This window comes from Haemaphysalis longicornis, unplaced genomic scaffold (genome assembly GCF_048455015.1).
Source record: "Haemaphysalis longicornis isolate Haplotype H1 unplaced genomic scaffold, Haemaphysalis longicornis Haplotype H1 scaffold_8, whole genome shotgun sequence".
Taxonomy (NCBI): domain Eukaryota; kingdom Metazoa; phylum Arthropoda; class Arachnida; order Ixodida; family Ixodidae; genus Haemaphysalis; species Haemaphysalis longicornis.
The window spans coordinates 4,918,870-4,933,084 of NW_027526445.1; positions in this window are offsets into that span (position 1 = coordinate 4,918,870).

A 14,215-nucleotide genomic window follows, 5' to 3' on the forward strand; every position below is an offset into this window, starting at 1 on the left:
GTGAGTTGGAGTGTGAGAGTGAGAGTGTGAGTGAGAGGGAGATTGAGAGTGTGAGAGTGTGAGTGGAGTGAGAGTGAAAGTGAGAGTGTGAGTGTGAGTGAGAGTGAGTGTCAGTGAGAGTAAGAGTAAGAGTGAGAGTGAGTGTGTGAGTGTGAGAGTGAAAGTGTGAGTTTGAGTGAGAGTGAGAGTGAGTGAGTTGTGCGTGAGAGTGAGAGTGTGAGTGTGAGTGTGAGTGAGAGTGTGAGTGTGAGTTGAGTGTGAGTGTGAGTGTGAGTGAGAGTGAGAGTGAGAGTGAGTGAGAGTGTGAGTGTGAGTGTGAGTGTGAGTGAGAGTGAGAGTGTGAGTGTGAGTGCGAGTGAGAGTGTGAGTGTGATAGAGAGTTTTAGTGCGAGTGAGAATGAGTGTGAGAGTGTGAGTGTGAGTGAGAGTGAGAGTGTGAGTGTGTGACTGATAGTGAGAGTGAGAGTGTGAGTGTGAGTGAGAGTGTGAGTGAGAGTGTGAGTGTGAGTTCGAATGAGAGTGTGAGTGTGAGTGTGAGTTCGAATGAGAGTGAGAGTGTGAGGTGAGAGTATGAGTATAAGTATGAGTATAAGTATGAGTGAGAGTGAGAGTGATAGTGAGAGTGTGAGTGTGAGAGTGAGAGTGTGAGTGAGAGTGAGAGTGAGAGTGTGAGTTTGAGCGTGAGTGTGAGTGTGAGTGAGAGTGTGATTGAGAGTGAGAGTGTGAGTATGAGTGTGAGTGTGAGTGAGAGTGAGTGTGAGTTTGAGCGTGAGCGGGAGAGTGAGAGTGAGAGTGTGAGTGAGAGTGTGAGTTGAGTGTGAGTGTGAGTGTGAGTGTGAGTGAGAGTGAGAGTGAGTGTGAGTGTGAGTGTGAGTGTGAGTGAGAGTGAGGGTGTGAGTGTGAGTTTGAGTGTGAGTGAGATTGAGAGTGAGAGTGTGAGTGTGAGTGTGATAGAGAGTCTGAGTGCGAGTGAGAGTGACAGTGTGAGTGTGAGTTCGAATGAGAGTGAGAGTGTGAGTGTGAGTGTGAGTGAGAGTGAGAGTGTGAGTGTGTGACTGATAGTGCAAGTGAGAGTGAGAGTGTGAGTGTGAGTTCGAATGAGAATGAGAGTGTGAGTGTGAGTGAGAGTGTGAGTGTGTGACTGATAGTGAGAGTGAGAGTGTGAGTGTGATTTGAGTGTGAGTGTGAGTGGAGTGAAAGTGAGAGTGTTAGTGTGAGTAAGTGTGAGTGAGTGTGAGTGAGAGTGAGTGTGAGTGAGAGAGTGAGTGAGAGTGAGAGTGAGAGTGTGAGTCAGTGAAAGTGAGAGGGAGTGAGAGTGTGCGTTGAGTGTGAGTGTGAGTGTGAGTGAGACTGAGAGTGAGAGCGAAAGTGTGAGAGTGAGAGTGTGAGAGTGAGTTGAGTGTGAGTGTGAGCGTGAGCGTGAGAGTTAGAGTGAGAGTGCGAGTGGGAGGGTATGAATATGAGTATGAGTCAGAGTGAGAGTGAGAGTGAGAGTGTGAGTGTGAGTGTGAGAGTGAGAGTGAGAGTGTGAGGGAGAGTGAGAGTGAGAGTGTGAGTTTGAGTGTGAGTGTGAGTGAGATTGAGAGTGAGAGTGTGAGTGTCAGTGTGAGTGAGAGTGAGAGTGAGAGTGTGAGTGAGTGAGTGAGTGAGTGAGTGAGTGAGCATGTGAGTGTGAGTGTGTACCTTTTGCTATATACCTTTTGCTTTATCCTCATAGCTATAACCAGAAAGCATTTTTATATTTGTCCCACGTGATCCCCCTCGACGAGACCTTTAATTTGATACCCCACACACCCTAGCAGGGTCAAATGGAATTCATACCAGTCAAAATAACCATGACTTTCATGACTGTAACCAGGACGCATTATTTAGGTGTCCGAAAGTGATTCCCCTCACTGGAACCTTCAATTTGATGCCCCACATGCTTCAGCGACCTCACCTTGAATTTAACCCAATCGATGACTCATAATGACTATCTCATGATTCGAACTATGAAGCCTTTTTTTAATTGTACCACGTGATTCCCCTCGTCAAGACCATAAATTTGATACCCTACACGCCCTAGCGGGGTCACTTTGAATTTTACCCCAATATAAGACTCGCCATGACAATCTAATGGTTATAACCAGGAAACATTTTTGTATTTCTCTCACGTGATTTCGCTCATCAAGATCATTAATTGGATACCCATCACATCCTAGCAGAATCAATTTGAAATTAAACCAATCAATGACTAACCATGACTATCTCATGATATAGCCCTACCACACTTTTGTCCAACGTGATTTCCCTTATTGGAACCTTCAATTTGATGCCCTGGACACCCAGTGGCTCATTGTTAATTTTAACCTAATTTATGACCCATTTTGACTATGTCATGATAATAATCAGGAAGCACGTGATTACCCGCATCGAGACCTTTAATTGGATACGCCACACGCCCAAGCGTCATGAACTTGAATTTTAACCGAATCTATGACTTACCATGACTACTTCAAGATATATCCATAACTCATTTTCGTCACGAATGATTCCCCGCATCGAGACCTTGAATTTGATTCCCCACATGCCCTCGCAGCGTCATTTTGAATTTTAACCCAATCTATGACTCATTATGACTTTCTGATGACTACAATCAGGAAGCATTTTTTTATTTACCCCGTTTGATTCCGTTAATCCAAAGCTTTCATTTCATACCTTACCCACCTTAGCCTCATCTTTTCCCCTAATCTAATGTGGTCAATATTCTGTGTTAAGGGGTGCTGCACAGTCAATTCAGCTAATTCATTTGAAACAGCACAAAGGACAGCTCCCGTCCCTGTTTCCCCCCAGCTCTCACCTCTTACTTTGTGACCCCGAGTATATCAAGCCGTTAACAGTAGCAGGCGAACAACCAGCACGCCAGCGGCACCGTTTGCTTTCCCACCACCCTTTCCCACGCTCTTAGTGGATCCGTCAGGAGGAAAAGTTAAGACAACCCTTTTTTATGACCTCACCAGACAATTATCACTCACGCGCCCAGCCGCGAAAAATAGGTATAAAGCAAGTGCTTATGGCCATGAAAATTCAACAAGAAACTAAAAAAAAATCAGACACCCCCTCTCTCCCAAGCGATCATGCAGATCGCGATTGGTGCCGTACCCGCATAACCTGAATTCCGAGCCCACAGTGACGCATGAAACTTAGCAGCCAACCATAGCTGCCTGCTAGGCAACTCATATCTACTCAAACTCAAAATGGACTCGAAACTACTATGTACTCAGGACTCAAAATGTACTCAAAACTCAATATGTAATTAAACCCAAAATGTACTCAAACTCAAAATGTACTCAGAACCCAAAATGGACTCAAACTCAAAATGTACTCAGAACTCAAAATGTACTCAGAACTCAAAATGGACTCAAACTCAAAATGTACTCAGAACTGAAAGTGTGCTCACACTCGAAATGGACTCAAACACAAAATGCACTGAGAACTCAAAATGCACTCAAACTCAAATTGTACTCAGAACTCAAAATGGACTCAAACTCAAAATGTACTCAGAACTCAAAATGGACTCAAACTCAAAATGTACTCAGAACTCAAAATGTACTGACACTCAAATTGGACTCAAACTCAAAATGTACTGAGAACTCAAAATGGACTCAGACTCAAATTGTACTCAGAACTCAAAATGGATTCAACCTCAAAATGGACTCCAACTCAAAATGTACTCAGACCTCAAAATGGACTCAAACTCAAAGTGTACTCCGAACTCAAAATGGACTCAAACTCAAAATGTACTCAGAACTCAAAATGGACTCAGAATTCAATAGGTGTCAGGCGTACGCATACTCCGTCCAACCCAAACTCAGTCGGGATCACTCGGCTCAAACTCACTCAAGCATAAACTCACCATGCCACACTAGCCTCGCGCTCACGCAAACTCAAACTCACGCGTGAGTTTGAGTCCAAATGAGTCTGAGTGAGTGGACTCATGAGTGAGTTCGCCGACCTCTGCCTGGTGGTGCCAGTTGCCTCCACGAAGACCACGTCCCCAACTTGTAAACTTCGGTTGGGTGCATTTGGATGATGATGAAAGGACCTCAGCTCGAGGATATACTCTCTTCTCCAGCGATTCCACAAGTGATCGAAAAGCTTCTGCCGGTACCGAAGGTTGTTCCTTCAGTTTTCACGTGCCACCTGGTTGATGTAGGAGTCGTCCCCATTGCCTGGGCCAGGTGTGCTCAGCAAGGAAGTTCCAATGAAAAGTGCGCAGGGCATATAGGCGAGGGCTCATCCGCACTTGTGTACGTGTAAGACGCCTTCAATTGATTACAGATTATACTTCCCTAAGAAGCGTGGTCAGCTCCTCTACGCTCAGGCTAGTCTTTCCAAGCACCTTCCGCAAGGCTGAATTTACGGAGCGAAGCAGCCTCTCCCACCAACCTACCCACCACGGCGCTGCTCGGACTATGAATTTCCACTTAATCCGTTTGGTGGCGAGAAGTGAGGATAATGGAGAGGTGCCCATTATCCTCCGTGCCTCTTTGATATCTCTTGAAGCTCTTCTGAATGCGAGCGCGTTGTCGGAGTACAAAGTGCACGGTACCCCTGGGCGAACCGGGAACCGACGAAAAGCGAGAAGGAAGGCGTCCGAAGAGAGTCCGGTTGTTCACTCCAGGTGCACAGCTCTTGTGATAGAGCACGTGAACAGCAAGACATAAGACTTTGAAGCAGTTGCGCTTGGGGTGTTTTTCACGTAAAGTGGACCGGCGAAGTTTAGTCCAGTTACCTCAAATGGTTTGGATGCCAGTAGTCTGTCCTCAGGCAGAGGAGCATGTTGCACGTAAACAGGTCCGCTGCTGAATCGTTTACAGAGGAGGCATGCACGAATCACCTTCTTCGCCTCCTGCCGAGCGTGAATAACCCAGAAACGTTGACCTAACTGGGCTATAGTGCTCGCTACACGACCATGAAGTACGCGACAGTAGACTTCAACAACAGCCTCTTCGGTGGTATGACCGAATACTTTTCATCGTAGGCAGCTCTCATTCCCTGAAGACGACCACTTAAACGAAGAACTCGCTTGTCGTCGAAAAATGGGCGGAGAGTATGCAGGACAGATTGTTTTTCGACACACTGGCCACGTCGAAGTTGTCCGATCTCTCGGTCAAAAACTTGATTTTCGGTATGCCATATCCACAAAATCTAGGCCCTGGCCATCTCCTCGGCTGTGATCGACGCAGGAAACGACCTTTGCGTATGTCGACAAGGTTCCACGAACCTGAAGACTTGTGCTGTGATGCGCAGCAGCTTTTACAGACTGCGAAATCTCCCGAGGCATAAAATGGGCTCTGAATTTCCAAGTGTCTGAAGAAGTACCCCTGCAAATTGAGAGTCCTCATCACCCGGCTGTGGGTGCACCATCTGCTCCCCGCAGGCGTCTCTCAATCTGGTTGGGTCCGTAGGCCAGTCAGAACGCGGTTTCAGCAGCCACTCTGGGCCTCGACACGTAGAGTAGTCGCAGACACACCTCTCGTCAACTAATCTGCAGGGTTATCTTCACCTGGGCAATATATCCACTCCTCTGGTTTGGGTACAGTTGTGATTTCAAGTATTCGGTTCTGGACAAACTGGTTTTGGTTGTCCAGATGCCCTCGGATCTGAAACAGTAGATGAAACCGTAGTTCTCAAGAAAGTTCTTTCTGAGAGCCAGGAGTTTTGTTAACAGACAAGTTTTGCCTTGAAGGGTGGTGAGGTGTGTTTTCCCCAATTCATCTCGACAGAGTATTCCATTAAAATACAATGCCGTAAAACCAAGAGATAGATCCAGTTAAATATTTTTCCTTCGGGCATCGCTTTGTTGTTAGGTGGCAGACGAGGAATGTGAAAATACCTGAATCATTGGGCGGACATCAAGTAGATTAATACGGTATAAAATTCATATTGTTTCGTTTATTTTTCGTTTAACCACCTCTTCCTATGTTGTAGGCAGGGGGTGGGCTGCTTTTCCTCAATTCATCATGAAACAGTAGTTCTCAAAAAAAGTTCTGTCTGAAAGGCAGGAGTTTCGACCTTTGTAATGTCGCTACGATAGGCATTTCTTCGATTTGAGGGTGGCTTCCGAGGAAGGTGGAATAACTTCAATGGTTGGGGAGGCACAAGCAAACACTGGATGGTATGTAAACTCATTAGATGTTTCTAATTTTTTTTACAAAAAAGTTTTGTCTTGAACGGACGTGAGGTGTGTTTTCCCGAATTCATCTCGGCAGAGTATTTCATTAAAATACAATGCCGTCAAACCAACAGATAGGTCCAGTTAAATATTTCTTCTTCGGGCATCGCTTTGTTGTTAGGTGGCAGACGAGGAATGTGAAATAACTGAATCATTAGGCGGACATAAAGTAGATAATTACGGTATAAAATTCATCTTGTTTGGTTTATTTTTTGTTTAACAACCTCTTCCTATGTTGTAGGCAGGCGCGGCTGCTTTTCCTCAATTCATCATGAAACAGAAGTTCTCAAAAAAGCTCTGTCTGAAAGGCAGGAGTTTCGACCTTTGTAATGTCGCTACGATAGGCATTTCTTGATTACAGGGTGACTTCCGAGGAGTGAGGAATAATTTCAATGGTTGGGGAGGCACAAGGAAACCCTGGATAGTGTGTAAACTTATTAAGTGTTTCTAATTTTTTTTAACAAACAATTTTTGTCTTGAAGGGTGGTGAGGTGTGTTTTCCCCAATGTGAAGCCAATGTGACGTGCGTCCGCTCTCGCGAACCCTCTTTCTGGCCTAATAAAAAATATCTCTCCATAGCTCGTTTCTTTATTTCCAGGGTGCTATCGAAGGAATTTGGAATACCTTCTAAGGTTGGGGATGCACAAACGAAACCTTGATACGATGCAATTTGATATTCATATTTTAAAAATTTTTTTGCCTCACTTTAAGTACCTTGTACAGCAGGGGGGGAACTGCTCCCCAATTTATCCCGGTGGAGTTGCTCATACTCAAGTCGTTCTAGTGAACCTGGAGCTTTGGCATACGAAGATGTATTTCTCCATAGCTCATTGCTTTTTTTCCAGGGTGGCTACGGAGGCATGTGGAATAGCTTTGATGTTTGGGGACGCCCTGCGAAACCCAAAGTGCTAAATAACTTATTATCGTATTTTAAAATAATTGTTTAAGGAATTCTGTCTCACTTGTAGGGCGCTGGCTGGAGCTTTCCCAAAATTTATCCCAGCAGAGTTTCTCATAGCCAAGTCCTACCGGTGAGCCACGAGATATCTCCAACTAAGGATTGTTCCGCCATTATGCTTTGCTTTCTTAGGGAGGCTACAGAGGAACATGGTATAGCCTTGATGGTTTGGGAGGCACAAGGAGCCCATGATGATTTGCAATTGATAAAAGTATTTTATTTGTTTCTTGTTATAACGAACTCTTCTTGCCTTGTAGGGTGGTGGCGGGAGCTTCTCCCCTATTTATCCCAGCAGAGTTGCTCATACCCACGTCCTACTGGTGAACCTAGAGTTTTGCCCTACTGAGAAATCTTTGTCCATAGCTCATTGCTTTATTTCCAGATTGGGTGCGGAGGAATGTAGAATTGCTTAGATTGTTGGGGAGGCATAACAAAGCCCATAGCGATAGAAAATGGTATATTAGGATTCAACAGGTAATCTTAACAGTCTTTGTGCCTTGTAAACTGGGGTGGGATATTCTCCCCAATTTATTCCACCAGAGTGGCTCAGAAGCAAGTCTTACCAGTGTGCTATGATTTATCCCAAGCTATCGTTATTCCATTATGCATTATTTTTAGGGAGACTTTGGAGAAATAATTATTACCTTGATGGTTGGCGATGCACAAAGACGCCCATTACAGAATGGCAATTGCTATGCATATATCCGTATCTTGTTGTTTTAACGAATTCTTCCTGCATTGTAAGACGATGGTGCGGGAACCTCCCCAATTTTTTCTAGCGGAGTTACTCACAACAATGTCTTCTCGGTGAGCCAGGAGTTCAGTCTTACGAAGAAAAGTTCCTCTACTGTGCATTTCTTTGTTTCGCGTGTGGCTACGGTGGAATGTGGAATACCTTTGATGGTTTGGGAGGTACAAAAAAGCCCTTGACGTCATGCATATAGTAATGCGTATTTTGTTATTTTGTTGTTTTGATAAACTTTCCCTGCCTTATAGGGTGGTGGTGGGAGCACGTTCTAATTTTATCCCAGCGAAGTTCCTCAAAGCCATGCCGTGCCTGTGAGCCAGCAGGCGTGGCCTACTAAGACACGTTTTCCTATTCTGCATCGCTTTTATTCTAGGGTGGCTACAACTTAATGTGGAATAACATTGGTGCCTCTGGAGCCATAAACAAGCACGTTGTGGTATGCAAATTGATATTCATAATTTGAAGTAGACTTTTGTCAGCTTGTAGGGTGGTGGCCGGGGCTCTTCCGCAATTTATCCCGGCAGTTTTTTCCATAACCAAGTCCTACCGGTGAGGCATCAGGTGTTTCCTAATGAGTATTGCGTTTCTATTGCGTATTTATTTCTTTGTAGAGAGGCTAGGAATAAATATGGAATAACTTTATTGGTTTGGGAGGCATAAAGTAGTCTATGACGGAAGCAACATTGATTTTACGGTTTTTACGGTTTTTTTGTTTTGAAAAACTCTTCCTGCCTTGTAGGGCGTTGGTGGGGGCCCCTCACCAATTTATCCCAGTGGTGTTCCTCAAAACCACGTTGTGCCGATAAGTCAGGAGGTATGCCGTTGTAAGAAACGGAGCTGCATTCCACATTGCTTTATTTCTAGGGCGGCTACGGAAGAATAGGGAATAACCTGGATGGCTGGGGAGGCATCAACAAGCCAAAGGCGGTATGCAAATTGATTATTGTTTTTTAAACCTGAATTGTTTTAAAAAAACTTTAATGCCCTCAATGCCACTGGCAGAGTCTTCTCTCCACTTTATCATGTTCAAAAATGTCAAATGCCAGTCCTGAGGGTGAGCCAGGAGATATGCCTTACTTACTATCGCTTCTCCATTGCGCAATGCTTTCTTTGAAGGGGGGCTGCGGAAGAATATGGATTAACTTTGATGGTTCGGTCCGCATACAGGAGCCCCTGATGCTATGCCACTTGGCTTTCGTATTTTAAAATTGGACGGTTTGATGAACTATTTTAGGACGTGTAGGCCCGTAGCGGGGGAGGGGGCTTCTGGGCAATTTTGGGTAAAAATCAATCCCTGCCGGTAAGCTCGGCAATATGCCCTATTCACAATCGTTGCGTCATTCGGAATTGCTTTTTTACAGAGGCTACGGAGGCATTTAGAAAATTTTGTAGTTTGAGAGGCATAAAGAAGCCAATGATGGTATGACAATTCATATTCGTATTTTAAAATTATGTTACACACTCTTCTTGCCTTGTAGTGAGGTGCAGGGGGCTTTTTCCCAATATATTATAGCGGAGTTGCTCAAAATCGAGTCGTGCCGGTGAGCCAAGACTAGGTTTCTATGGAGGAAGGTAGAAAAACTTGGATGGTTGGGAGGCATCAATACGTCGTTGCTGGTACGCATATTGCCATTCGTATTTTAAAACATAGCTGTTAAGAAAGGGGCGGGAGAAGAGAAGCAGAGAGGCAGGAGGCCACCGTTCTGAGAAATTCCTTCTTCCTTTCTTTTATTCGTCTCCTTCTTTTTCTGCATTCTCCCCCCACCAGAAGATAGAGGTCCCATTTCTAGGAAATGAAGTGTCTGCAGCGGTCTGTTAATTATCTTCCCATCCCGCGTCTTCAAGCTAAGGCCCGAGTGAGCCCTTCTCGTCCAGGAAAAACTTCTGTTACACGGCCCAGCCACCAAAGGCTCCTGGGGGTGCCAGTTGCCTCCCCGAAGACCACGTCCCCAACTTGTAAACTTCAGTTGGGTGCACTTGGATGATGATGAAAGGACCTCAGCTCGACGATATACTCTCTTCTTCAGCGATTCCACAAGTGATCGAAAAGCTTCTGGCGGTACCGAAGCTTGTTATTGGGTTTTCACTTGTCACCTGGTTGATGTAGGAGTCGTCCCCATTGCCTGGGCCAGGTGTTCTCAGCAAGGAAGTTCCAATGAAAAATGCGCAGGGCATATAGGCGAGGGCTCCTCCGCACCGGTGTACGTGTAACAGGCCTTCAATTGATTACAGCTTCTACTTCCGTAAGAAGCGCGGTCAGCTCCTCTGCGCTCGTCTTTCCAAGCACCTTCGCAAGGCTGAATTTACGGAGTGAATCGGCCTCTCCCACCAACTTCCCCACCACGGAACTGCTGGGACTATGAATTTTCACTTAATCCGGTTGGTGGCGAGAAATAAGGATAATGGAGAGGTGCCCATTATCCTCCGTGCCTCTTTGATATCTCTTGAAGCTCTTCTGAATGCGAGCGCGTTGTCGAAGTACAAAGTGCACGGTACCCCTGGGCGAACCAGGAACCGACGAAAAGCGAGAAGGAAGGTGTTCGAAGAGAGTCCGGTTGTTAACTCCAGGTGCACAGCTCTTGTGGTATAGCACATGAACAGCAAGACATAAGTCTTTGAAGTAGTTGCGCGTGGGGTGTTTTTCACGTAAAGTGGACCGGCGAAATCTAGTCCAGTTACCTCAAATGGTTTGGATGCCAGTAGTCTGTCCTCAGGCAGATGAGTATGTTGCACGTTAACAGGTCTGCTGCTGAATCGTTTACAGAGGAGGCATGCACGAATCACCTTCTTCGCCTCCTGCCGAGCATGAATAACACAGAAACTTTGACGTAACTTTGCCATAGTGCTCGCTACGCCACGATGAAGTACGCGACAGTGGGCTTCAACAACAGCCTCTTGGGTGGTATGACAGGATGCTTTTCATCGGAGGCAGCTCTCATTCCCTGAAGACGACCACTTAAACGAAGAACTCTGTTGTCGTCGAAAAATGGGTGGTGTTTATGCAGGACAGATTGTTTTTCGACCCACTGGCCACGTCGAAGTGTCCCGATCTCTCGGTCAAAAACTTCATTTTCGGTATGCCGTATCCAGAAAATCTAGGCCCTGGCCATCTCCTCGGCGGTGATCGACGCAGGAAACAACCTTTGCATATGTCGACAAGGTTCCATGCACCTGAAGACCTGTGCTGTGATACGCAGCAGCTTTTGTATACTGCTCAATCTCCAAAGGCATAAAATGGGCTCTGAATTTCCCTGTGTCTGAAGAAGCACCCCTGCAAATTGAGAGTCCTCATCACCCGGCTGTGGGTGCACCATCTGCTCCCCGCAGGCGTCTCTTAATCTGCTTCGGTCCGTAGGCCAGTCAGAAAGCGGTTTCAGCAGCCACTCTGGGCCTCTCCACCATATTCGACTCTCACGTAGAGTAGTCGCAGACACACCTCTCGTCAACAAATCTGCAGGGTTTTCTTCACCTGGGCCATATGTCGAGTCCTCTGGTTTGGTTACAGTTGTGATTTCAAGTATTCGGTTCCGGAGAAACTGGTTTTGGTTGTTCAGATGCCCTCGGATCCAGTTGAGTACGGTTGTAGAATCTGTTCATATGACAACGCTCAGCGAAAACGTATCCCATGATGTTCGCAAGTAATCCACCATTCTCGTTCCTACCGCTGCGCCCATCAGTTTCAGTTTCGGAATAGTCAAGGCTTTCATCGGCGCCACTCGAGATTTGGCCATAATCAAGAAGTGACATGATCATTGGTGTCTGAAGCCTTGAGGTATGCGCACGCTTCATATGCTTTCAAGCTGGCGTCTACGAAAACATGAATGTCCACAGCTTTCACTACTGTGTAAAGTCCATGTATCACGCACCGTCGGATCCTAATCGAAGCCAGCTGCAGTAAATCGGCACACCAGGCTTTTAACAACATGGCTACATCTGTGGGTAGCTCAGCATCTCATGACACTGGCGTCATCCACAATTGTTGAAACAGGATCTTAGCTTTGACAGTAAATGGTGCGAGCACTCCAAATGGATCGAAGATCCTCGCCCTCGTCTTCAGCAAAGAACGCTTCGACTTAGACGTCACCGAAGCCAAATACTGGATTACTGCTTTGGGCAACAAGCCAACACAATCATGCTCTGTATTCCAAAGCATTCCCAGCACGGTCAAAGAAGTTGGTGCTCTGTCAACGTTTTCTTCTTTCTGGTCAAAAACCTTATGAAACTGCTTGTCATTAGTTTTCCATTTACGAAGATTCATAGCAGCTTTACTCATTATAGATTTCGATCTCTCGTAAACGTCCAATCCTTCCTTGTATGTGTCCGCTCCTATGAGTAAGTCATCCACGTAGAACGACTTCTTTAGTTTTCCAGCCATGTCACGGTCGTCCTCGCACACCGTATCCAGGTGATGGTGGATAGTGGCCATGAGCAGAAAAAGACTAGAGGTTGACCCGAATGGCACTCTCCTCATTCTCCATTCGACCATCTTTTCTGTGGAACTGGTAGGAATGTTCTCAAACAAGACAAATCTTAAAGCGTCCCGATCCGTTTCTTGCACTTCGATTTGAAGGAATGCCTTTTCGATGTCCGAGTTTATAGCTATGGGATACCGCCGGAACGGCAGCAGATCCTGAAGTAACTCTGGATTGAGGTTCGTTACTTTGTCGAGACAGTGGTTGGGGGATGGTACAGCTTGTGAATGCGAGGACGCGTCAGAAACAACTCGCTGCTTGGTTGTCAGTGACTCCTCGCGCACCACCTCCCGATGCGGCATGTAGTAAACCACCCGATCTTCAGGAACTACTTTGGGTACGACTTCAGCATGGTTGAGAAACAAGTACTGCCTGATCACTGTGTCGTACATCTGTAGCAACCCTTCTTGGTGGGGAAGTCGCTTTACTAATCTCTGCAGCCGGTTCAGTGCGATGTCACGATTGTCCGTCAAGGAATTCTTCCGGCCTTCTTTCAAGGGGAGTGCTACAGTGTACCTTCTGTTGTTCTTCTGAATGGTTTGTTTAAACTGTACCAGCCAGTCAGTAGATTGTTCGCTCAAGTCCGCTATGGCCATTGATTCCAGTTGCCAGAAAGCCTGTAAGAGCTCTGACGCGGATTCGTCCTCCGTGACGCTGCTCACCCTCAGAACGCAGACAATCAGGTGAGCTCCCCCATCTAGGAATGCCTTCTGCCGAGACAGACCTTGAAGCGTTCACCCAAAAATAGTGTTTATCGCCGCCAGGCCTTCGATATCCGGGCTCCGAATAACTTCTCCCGTTAGCAAACGCCAAATGTAGTCGGATCCAATGACCAGACCAAGGCCACGCTCTGAATCTACACCTATGAACATCTGCTGATCAGCAAAGACCTTGCCCTGCCTACGCAGAACTTCAAGGAAAAAGATATCAGCCGATGGGGCTGATACATCTTGGCAGATGACAAGTACCACTATCGCTTCAATGAAGTGGACATCTGTAACGTGTTGGCTGCGAAGGGGGACTTGAACGACTTTTCGCTTCCGCGCACACTGGGTAGAAGCACTGCCGTACGTGTTCAATGCGACCGTCGTCTCGTTCACAACCTTCAAACGCAGCTTGGTTGTGAGGTCTTCGAGGATGAACGACCTCTGGCTTCCGCCGTCAAACATACCTCGAACGAGTCGGCTCCTCACGTCGTGGTTCAACCATGCTCGGCACGTCTGAAGGTACACCTCATTGTCTTTAGAACGATCGTTCGACTGTTCGTTGCTGCTCTCTCCAGAAGCTTGAACAGGGACCGATACGCAGACCGTTGTTCCTGGTGCACCCTCGGTTGCATTATTGCCTTTGAACGAAGGGTCGCACATGCTGGTTGCATGCCTCCCGTGGCACGACGCGGAACTCAATCTGGCCCTGCTGTTTCTCGCCTGGTGACCCTTGGTCGTGCACCTAAAACATCTTCTGTCCCTCGTGGGATGCTCTTTCTTAGTAGCGAGCGAGTTGTCGGTGGTGCATGAACGCGTGATGTGCTTCTGGGAATAGCAAAAGAAGCACACTTCCTCTCGGTCTTTGCGGTCAGTGACGTGTAATGCCGACGCCATGAATGGGCAACTTCGCTGCTTCTCTGGTCGGTGGCCAGCATCTTGTCATTGGGGCAACTCGCAGCACTGCTCGCGGCTCTCTAGCTCCATCCTCACAAAGGTGAGTAGCTCTTTCAACTCATCGTCCGCTTCAGCTGTCGCTGCCAATGAGCGGGCTGGGCGCGCATCGTCTGTTGGGGAAGAGTGCTGCTCTCCCTGCACGGGAGAGCTGCACGGGAG